Source organism: Solanum lycopersicum, chromosome 1 (genome assembly GCF_036512215.1).
Source record: "Solanum lycopersicum chromosome 1, SLM_r2.1".
Classification (NCBI taxonomy): Eukaryota; Viridiplantae; Streptophyta; class Magnoliopsida; order Solanales; family Solanaceae; genus Solanum; species Solanum lycopersicum.
Window position 1 is genome coordinate 7330151 of NC_090800.1, and position 11123 is coordinate 7341273.

An 11123-nucleotide genomic window follows, 5' to 3' on the forward strand; every position below is an offset into this window, starting at 1 on the left:
TATACATGCGGTGGTTGGGCAGGGGCAGTTGGCCCTACGGAGATGATGACATCGGCTCAGGCTTAAAAGACAAACTTTGGTTTTGTCTGTGCCTATACGGCAGCCTATCGGAAAATAAAAGAAAGTCGAGTGTTGATCCAAAAAGTGTCTCTTAGAGTCTTCCTTCTCTTTATCTCTTTATTTGTTTGTTTAATTATATTTATTTGGGGAAAATTAAATTTTTTTTTGCTTATTTATTTGCCTCTATCTATCCCATCACTTATCTTTAAATTTTTTTATTAATGTTTATTTATTGTTATCATTTAGTTTTGCATGCTTAAATAATTAATTAACAAATAAAAAATTTATTTCTGAATTGTTTAATATTTTATTACTCAGACTCACATATTTAAATATTAATTAAAACAATAATATGAGCTATTTTTTTGATTTGTTTAACACATAGTCTCGTATGTATAAATAAAAAAAATAAAACTTCATTGTTTATTTATTGCTATCACCTAGCCTTGCATGCTTAAGCTAATAAAAATAATAAAATAGTTTTAATTTTTTTATATTTGTTATCACCTAGCAAGCTTAAATAAATTAATAAACGAAGTGACCTTAATTGCTACTTGTAACCCCCACATAGATTGCATGTGATACTGCCAGGACCCACATTTGTGGACCTCGAGGAATGCCTAAAACCTTCCCTCCGAGGTAATTTGAACCCTTACCCTAATCTATGTCTCGTTGACCTTAGCTAGACTTAGTTAGGTTAAATAGGTGCCCTAACATGCCTTAATTTGTTAAATGGCGACTCCAATCTCAAAATACCAAAAGAGTTATTAGGTCGTGCAGAAAACCCGTTTTTGCAAATAATGGGGCGCGACAATAGGGTTGTGAGAGGGAATACGAGCATATTTAGGAGAAGAAAGCACCATCCCAACCCACTGCAGAGAGGATTAATTAAGTTCTCACTTTCAGCGGGTTATCTGATCAGGTCCATACAACCCCACATTTTTTTCATCAGCACCTCAGGTTGAAGGAGTACAAAATACAGTTGTTGTGGCTCCGTGCATGGATGCATGCATGAAACATACATGTATCCCCAATTGACTACAGGGCTATAATGACTAGTGACCAACATGACCTCTTTATTAAGTTCTTAAATTCGAAACCTCAAGTCTTCAAGGTTACTAAATTTGAAGATGCTTATGATGTCCTGGTTGATTGTCATGAGCTGCTACATAAGATGGACATAGTGGAGCGACTAACTGTTGAGTTTGTAACCTACTAGTTTCAAGGGAATGCTAAAATATGGCGGAAATCGCATGTTGAATGTCGTCCAGGAAAGGCACCACCTATGACTTGTGTAACACCCATAGTAAAAATAGACCAAAAACAATCTTTACAGAAAAAAACCTGTAGGTGCAACCAATGGTGGCATCGAGAGACCGTAGCCTGACCCATGGTCCATCCTGCACAACCATCTATGGGATCAGAAACTCCCAAAAATTTCAGCCTAGAAAAGTTGGTTAAGTCTTGGACGACGGACGGACTTACCGTCCGTACGTCATACGATGGTTCGTAGTCTGTGACCGTCGATCAATACTCCCTTCACCCACTCTCTTACAAGAGCTACAGATGACCATCTCGATCCGTAGGTAGACCTACCGTAGATTTGACCGTAGGTGGAAAATTTGCAGATAGTTAAGGGGATCAGGTGTCCCATGACCTACCCGTAGATCTGACCGTAGGTGGAAAATTCATAACTCTTAGTAAAATATGAATTAGTTGTCCCATGACCTACCCGTAGATCTGACCGTAGGTGGAAAATTCATAACTCTTAGTAAAATATGAATTAGTTGTCCCATGACCTACCCGTAGATAGCTGATTGAATTAGCTTCCAATAGCCACAACCCTTGCTAAAATCCGACCTTCGAGTAAAAAGTTATTCCCATTTTAGTAAAAGCATGTTGAACAGGCCTGGTTGACGGATCCAACGACGGGGCGTCGGTCAGTCAATGGACCGTCAGTCCTGAACGTCATTTGATCTGACAACAACTTTCCCAGTGGTCTTTTTAACCTTTCCTACTTTGTTTAAACCCTAAGTTACATTGTTTTGACCCTAAATCATCATATTTTAGTCGTTTAAGCCTAGAAACATAATTAAAACATATGTAAGTCACATCATTAAATCAAAAGTTAGAAAATTAGAAGCTAGAAAGGAGAAAAAGCTCAAGAACCCTAGTTCAAGAACGAAGCAAGCTCCAGCAGTTCTAGCCCCGAAATTAAGTATTTTTTGTTGATTTCATCACCAGGTATGTGGAATTTCACTAGTGGATTCCTTTCACCCATTGGATCCCTAGTTTTAAGTTAGATTCTTGATTCTCATATCATGCTTAGGCCTAGGGTTTCTAGAACTTTGTTAGGATTTCATGAATTATTAAATATAAGTTCCAAATCAGATTATCATGTTATTATTCAGTTTATTACATGAATTTCAGAACCATAGCTTTGTATTTTTTAGTTCTTGAATTAACATACTAGGTCAGATATTTCAGACACTTCAGATATACATGAGTAATTTATAAATGCATAATTACCAGATTAATCGTTGCATTCTCAGTTTGCATGTTCATTTTCAAGCTATCCATTACTTATAAAAACTCAAACATAATCAGTAAATTTACAGAATCCATAGGAGTACCATGATACCAAGTAGTACTATGGTTTAGCGTACCCAAATAGTCCCAGAACTACTAGCAAAGTAGGTTGTAAGTCCCATATGTGGGCAATCAGTTTAGTGATCACGCCAGCATGCCTTTATACCTTTGGCAGAGTATATTGGGTCCTCTCAATGGGGCGTATACATCAGACTCCATATTTAGCTCATGTGGTTTTATTATCGATTATTAGAAGCTCCCACAGATTTGTCAGACTCTCTGCATTGACCATTTATCAATATATTCAGTATTCAATTTTAGCATGTTATAAATTGGTCATTGCATCCAGTTAGCTCAGAAATCAGTAATCATGTTAGATTATTATACTTGTTTTATGTCTGTTCAGTTATGTTTTATTTTTGGTTTAATCTATCCTACATGCTCAGTACCTTTCAAGTACTGACGCATACGTGCGATACATATTTTCGTGATGTAGCTTCAGGTTCTCAGCACCCAGATCATGCATAGATCAACTTCTGATCTCCAGTTCAGCAGATTCAGCGGTGAGTCCTCATTCTTTGAGGAACACAGTCATGAGTTTAATTTCTGTCTTCAGTTATTTAGTTTTAGTTTAGCTAGATTTAGCTAGGGCTTGACCCAGTATTTCTAGACCAGTCTAGAGGCTTATTTCAGACATAGTTAGATTCAGCTTACTATTGAGTTAATATTTCCTTTGTATTAAGCTCATTGTTTTCAAATATCTCAGTTATCGAATATGAGTACTCCCCATATTTTAAGATTTAATTATGATTTAGCTCCGCATCAGTTTAATATCTTAGTATGCTCATGATCATTCCACTAGGGTTAGCTTGGGATTACTTGTGGTCCTAGGTTCCGTGTTCGCGTCTCGGGGGTAGCTCGGAGCGAGACAAAACTTGGTATCACAACACTAGGTTCAAGAGTCCTAGGATATCTGAAAAGCCGTACTAAGTAGAGTCCTTTCCATGGGTGTTAAGTGCACCACATGTAATGAGAGGGAGGCTACAGAGTATTTTTAGGAAAAACTTCACTTTCTTGTTACTCTTATCGTGTGTAAGGTATGATCTAATTCTATTCTAATTCGACGTTGAGCTCTTAAGATCATGCCTTCTCGTAGAGCTTAGGCATGGAATGCTAATGAACGCAAAGCTAACGTAGTTACTCTTGTACCAGATAAAGAAGTTCAAATGCAGAGTTTTCAGAATGCCAATTCAGCTTTTGGCTCAGAGTATGACCAACCAGAACAATCAGCATGTTCTAGTTCCTACTAATAGAAAGGACCAGTTAGTGGCAACCAGAGTTTGTGATTTTGTTAGGATGATTCTGCTGAAGTTTTTAGGGTCGCAAGTTGGTAAGAACCAACAAAAGTTCGTTGATGAGGTCAAGAAAATATTTGCTGTGGTGTAAGTAACTGGTAGTGACATGTGAGATTGACATCCTACAAACTCAAGGATGTTACTCACATATGATTCACTCACTGGAAAGACAATAAACATGACTTTGTCTTTTGTAACTCAGTATAGTAGTCCAAATCAATGTCAGTCCATAAACTATTTTAGAACCTTTCTCAATCTCTACTCCACTCGGTGACCCAATTATAGCTAGACGGGTATACAAAAATTGCCTTGTCACAGTCTCTTAGAAAGTCACCTCAGCAGATCTAGTAGAGTTAGAAATGGTAAATTTCTATTTCATTCTAGGCATGGATTGATAACATTCATGTTATGCCTCAGTCGATTGTGTTACTAGGATTGTTCGTATTCAGTTTCCAAATGAACCTATCTTAGAATGGAAGGGTAGTAGCTTAGCGCCTATAGGTTGATTTATTTCTTACCTTAAGGAAAGAAAGATGATATCTAAGGTTTATCTCTATCATCTAGTTCGGGTTAAGGAATTTAGGCTTGAAACCCCAACTCTTGAGTCAGTTCCAGTAGTGTGTGAATTTCCATAAATATGTCAATAATATGTTCTCGAAGTGCCTCCCAAAAGGGGAATCGACTTTTGGAATTGTTCTACTTCAAGATACCCAGCCTATTTCTATTCCTTCTTATAGAATGGCTCCAGCAGAACTTATGGAATTGAAAGAGAAGTTGAAAGACCTTCTTGATAAGGGTTTCATCAAACCTAGTGTTTCACCATGGGGTGTACCAATGTTGTTCATAAGGAAGAAATATGGTTCTCTCAGAATGTGCATTGACTATAGACAATTTAACAAGGTCACAATCAAGATAAAGTATCCCATCCCCAGGATTGATGACTTCTTTGACCAACTTCAGGATGCTAACCATTTCTCAAAGATAGACCTCAGATCGTGTTATCATCAGCTTAGAATCAGAGATAGTGACATTCTGAAAACAACCTTAAGAACTCGGTATGGTCATTATGAATTTGTAGTTATGTCGTTTGGACTAACTAATGTTCCTGCAGCTTTTATATTTGATTAACAGAGTGTTCAAATAGTACATGGACTTGTTCGTTATCATCTTTATTGATGATATCCTCATTTACTGTAGGAGTGAGGAAGAAAATTCAAATCATTTGAGAATTGTTCTGCAGACTCTCAATGATTGCCAATTATTCGCTAAGTTTAGTAAATATGAGTTCTTGTTGCAATCCTTTGCTTTTCTTGGTCAGATAGTATCTAGCGAAGGATCCGAATGGATTCACGAAAGATAGAAGCAGTGAAACAGTGGCCCAAACCTACCTATGCTACAGATATCAGAATTTTCTTAGGTCTAGCAGGTTAATATAGAAAGTTTGTGGAAGGATTTTCATCCATAGTCTCACCATTAACTAGGGTGACTCAGAAGATTGTCAAATTCCAATGGTCAGATGATTGTGAGAAAAGGTTTGCAGAATCGAAAACTAGATTGACTAGAGCTTTTGTCTTGACTTTACCAGAGGGTTAAGATAGTTATGTGATCTATTTTGATGCATCCAGAGTTGGCCTAGGTTGTGTGTTGATGCAGCGAGGTAAGGTGATAGCTTATGCCTCTTGACAACTTAAGGTTCATGAGAAGAACTATCAAACTCATAACCTCAAGCTTGCAGCACTGGTGTTTGCACTCAAGATCTGGAGACACTACATGTATGGTGTTCACGTACATGTGTTCAATGACCATAAGAGCCTTCAATATGTGTTCACCCAGAAAGAGTTGAATCTTCACTAGAGGAGATGGCTAGAGTTCCTTAAGGATTATGATATGAGTGTGCTTTATTATCCGGGTAAGGGTAATGTAATTGCAGATGCTCTTTGTAGATTATTTATGGGTAGTTTAGCCCTTGTTGAGGACTAAAAGAAGGATCTAGTGAAGGATGTTCACAGACTTGCTCGCTTAGGAGTTCGCCTGATAAGCATATCTGACAATGGTGTAACAGTTCAGAATGGGGCAGAATCGTCTTTGGTAGTGAAGATTAAGGAAAAGCAAGACAGTGGCCCAATCTTTCTTGAACTTAAGGGTGCAGTCCATAATCAGAAAGTGGATGTTTTCTCCCAAGAGGGAGATGGTGTACTTCGCTACTAGGGTAGATTGTGTGTTCCTGATGTGGGCGAGTTGAGACAACATATTCTTGCAGAGGACCATAACTCTAGGTATTCTATTCATCCAGGTGACACTAAGATGTACCACGATCTGCGAGAAGTCTATTGGTGGAATGTCATAAAGAGTGATATAACAGATTTTGTGAGTAACTTCCTCAATTGCCAGCAAGTCAAGGTAGAACATCTGAAACTAGTAGGTATGACTTAAGATATCGATATTCCTACTTGGAAGTGAGATGTAATAAATATGGACTTTATCACAGGATCACCTCATACTCGCAGACAACATGATTCAATTTGGGTGATAGTTGATATAATGACTAAGTCTTCTCGCTTCTTGGTCGTCAAGACTACATATTTGGCAGAAGACTATGCAAGGCTTTACATTAATGAGATTGTGAGGTTACATGGGGTTCCTTTGTCTATCATCTTAGATAGAGGTCCTCAATTTACCTTTAATTTCTGGAAGTCATTTCAAAAAGGTCTTGGTACTCAAGTTAACCTTAGTACATCATCTCATCCACAGACGGATGGGTAGGCAGAGCGTACCATTCATACCTTAGAGGATATGTTGAGAGATTGTATGATCGATTTCAAAGGTATTTGGTATGATCACCTTCCACCTATTGAGTTTGCCTACAATAATAGCTACCATTCAAGCTATCAGATGGCCGCTTATGAGCCTTTGTATGGGCATAGATGTAGATCTCCTATTGGTTGGTTTGAAGTAGGTGAACCAACTTTGATAGGGCCAGATTCAGTCCTTAATGCAATGGAGAAAGTTTAAATCATTATAGATAGACTTAAGACATCACAAAGTCGTTAGAAATCTTATGTAGTTGTAAGAAGAAGGGAACTAGAGTTCCAAGTTGATGATTGAGTTTTTCTGAAGGCCTCACCTGTGAAAGGGGCACTGAGATTTGGAATGAAAGGGAAGATCAGTCCTAGATATGTAGGCCTTTACAAGATCTTGAAAAGGTTTGGGAAGGTGGCATATAAGTTAGAGTTGCCAGCAGAATTAGCATCAGCGCATCCGGTTTTCCACATCTCACTCTTGAAGAAATGTGTGGGTGATCCAGCCTCTGTAGTACCATTGGAGAGTGTGGTGGTGAAAGATAGTCTTTATTATGATGATGTACCAGTTGAAATTCTTGACCGTCAGGTTAGAAGGTTGAGAAATAAAGAAGTCTCTTCAGTCAAAGTTTTGTGGAGGAGTCAATCCGTAGAGGGAGCTACTTGGAAGCAGAAGCAGCCATGAAAGTGAAGTATCCTCACCTCTTTCCTTCCGATACAGCTTGAGGTAATAGTTCCTCTTAAGTTTTCCAGTCATTCATGCTGAAATTCAGTTTCAGAATCATGTTTCCTCAGTTTGTACTTGCATTTTTAGCATAATTGCATCTACACAGAACTAAATTCAGTCAGAAACTCAGTTCTCAGTGTTTAGTAGTAGGGTTTTCAGTTCTTTCCCTCTACTTCAGCTAGTTTCGTCTTCATTCGAGGACGAATGTTTCCAAGGGGGAGATAATGTAACATCCCGTAGATAAAATAGACCAAAAATAAGTTTTTATATAAATAAAACCTGCAGGTGCAACCAACGGTGGCATCGACGGACCGTGGCCTAACATATGTTTCGTCCTGCACAACTGTCGATGGGATCAGAAACAGCCCAAATATTTCAGACAACGGTCCATAGTCCCTGTCCGTCGATAAATACTCTCTTCACCCATTCTAATGCAAGAGCTACGGATAACCAGCACGATCCGTAGGTGGAAAATTTGAAGACAATTAAGGGGAAAATGCAGTTGGGTCAAATTCAAATGGTCATAACTCTTAGTACAAAATGAATTAGGTTTTTCATGACCAACCCTCAAATAGATAATTGAATTAGCTTTCCGTAGACACTCACCTTTCTAAAATTCGACGTTCGAGTAAAAAGGTATGCCAATTTTAGTAAAATCCTGTCGAAGAGGCCCAGACGATGGAACCCAACGACGAGGCGTCAGTTAGATGACAGAACGTCAGTCCTGGCCATTGTTTGGTCTGACAACAACTTTCCAGGGGTCTTTTTGACTTTTCCCACTTTGTTTAAACCCTAAGTTACGTTGTTTTGACCCTAAATCATCATATTTTAGTCAGCTTAAGCCTAGAAATATAATTAAAACATATATAAGTCACATCATTAAATCAAAAGTTAGAAAATTAGAAGCAAGAAAGGAGAAAAAACTGAAGAACCCTAGTTCAAGAACGAAGAAAGCTCGAGCAGTTCCAGCCCCGAAACATAAGTATTTTTCCATGGATTTCATCACCAGGCATATGGGATTTCACTAATGGGTTCCTTTCATCCATTTGGTCCCTAGTTTTCAGTCATATTCTGAATTTATTAAATATATGTTCTAAATCAGATTATCATGTTATTATTCAGTTTATTGCATGAATTTCAAAACCCTAGCTTTGTATTTATTCAGTTCTTTAATTACAAATGCTAGGTTAGATATTTCAGACACTTCAAATATATGTGCCTCAGTTATAAATGCATGATTACCAGATTAATTGTTACATTCTCAGTTTGCATGTTCAGCTTTGAGCTATCTAGTATTTATTGAAATTCAAACATAATCAGTAAATTTACAGAATCCATGGGAGTAGCATAATACCGAGTTGGACTAGGGTTTAACGTACCCAAATAATAAGTCCCCTCTGTTTGCAATTAGTTTAGTGATCACGCCAGCATACCTTTATACCTTTAGCAGGGTATATTGGGTCCACTCAATGGGGAGTATACATCGTACTCCACATTTAGCTCATGTGATTTTATTATTGGTTATTAGTAGCTCCGACAAATCAGTCAAACTCTCTGCATTGATCATTTATCAGTATATTCAGTATTCAGTTTTAGCATGTTATAAATTTGTCATTACATCAAGTTAGCTCATAATTCAGTTTATCATGTCAGATTATTATACTTGCTTTTATGCTTGTTCAGTTATGTTTTATTTCAGCTTTACTCTATCCTACATGCTTAATACCTTTGAAATACTGACGCATATCTTCTCATGATGTAGGTTCGGTTCTCAGCACCCAAATCACGCATAGATCAACTTCCGATATCTAGTTCAGCAGATTCAGTAGTGAGTCCTCATTCTCCGATGACAATAATCATGATTTTAATTCAGTCTTCAGTTATTTAGTTTTAGTTTTGCTAGATTTATCTTGGACTTGTCTCAATATTTCTAGTCCAGTTTAGAGGCTTATTTCAGACTTAATTAGATTCAGCTTAGTATTGAATTAATATTTCCGTCGTATTAAACTCATTGTTTTCAAATATCTTTGTTATAGAATATGGGCATTCCCCATCTTTTCAGATTTAATGATGATTTAGCTTCCGCATCAGTTTATTATGTTTAGTATGCTCATAATCATGCCAGCACGGTTAGCTTGTGATCTCTTGTGGTCCTAGATTCCGTGTCTGCGTCTCGGGGATAGTTTGGGGCGTGACAACTTGGATAAAATTTTCTAGCTTCATCATAGACGTTAGACTTTGAGGGACAAGAAGAGAGATAAATTCCTGAACATGGAGCAAGGGAGGATGTTTGTCACAGCTTACGAGGCCATATTTCATGCATTATCCAGGTATACCACTCGTATTTACTTCAGTCCTCAAGAGCGGATTCACCGCTTTATAAAGGTATTGACGTCATATTTGAGAATTCTAGCTTTATAGATAGCTGCTTATGCAAAATCTTTTCAGGAAGTGGTTAATTTTGTGATAGATTTAGAGAGGGGGAAGCTGGATGACTTCACCAAGGTCTCCACGTTTAAGAAGTTTCATAAGGGAGGTGAATTTCGTGGTTCTTTCTCAAAAAGTCAGAGTTTAGGGGGTTATCCACCCTTTCGTGTTCAGTCTTCATTATAGGTTTCAGTTGAGGGTCTTTCATAAACCAATCAACCTTTTTTCCTGAGTTTGGGGGTTATCTTCAGCCCTTCTTCATCTTTAAAGAGACATACTCTCGCTTCAGTACTTGTTATAGATGTACTGAGGCCGGACATATCAGGAAATATTGTCTAAGAAGAGTCAAGTTTGGTACTATCAGAGTAAAACAAAATAGTTATCAGAGAAGTTGAGAGATCGTTGTCGTCATGCATTTATGCATACGAGGCCACACATCATTGAAATAGGTGAAATAATTTTTACTCGGATAATGTTAAATTACTAGAAAATTTAGCTAGACATTTTTTATAAAGTATTTTTATTTTAAAATAAACTGATTTTTTTACTTTTTAATTATAATGTATTAAAGTTAAAAGTGTAAAAATGTTAAAAGAAAAAGTAAAATAACATAGATAAAGTATCATTTTGGGACAATTTTTTTTCCTTTTTATTAATACAATAATTAATGATTGATTAGTTTATTTTATTGAATATACAAGCATTTTTACTAGTATCCTCTTTCCATCTCATTTTACGTGGCATGTTTAACTTGACACAATGTTTAAGAAATTGCAAGCTACCAATGTACAAAGAAGAACACAAATATCAACACAATGATCGAGTTGAAGGACGAGAAGTTGTTAGCAGTAAGCCAATTCAAATTAGAAAAAGTGTAGAGATCAAATAAAGTTAACGAATGAATTGATTGTGATAAAATTGGTGATGAAGTTGTGGAATCTACCAGAAGTAATAGTATGATACTAATATTACTACCAACTACAGTACACACAGATGAATCCCATATGTTATCCCTACAAAGAACTTCCCCTAATAAAGTACTGTATGATATCATTTTTCATAATGTGGAGGAGAAAGATATGACAGAAATTCCCTAACAAAATAATGAAGTAGTTGTGGAAAACACTAAAGATGCTCTAGAACACATAGCTTATGAAGCAGATTATC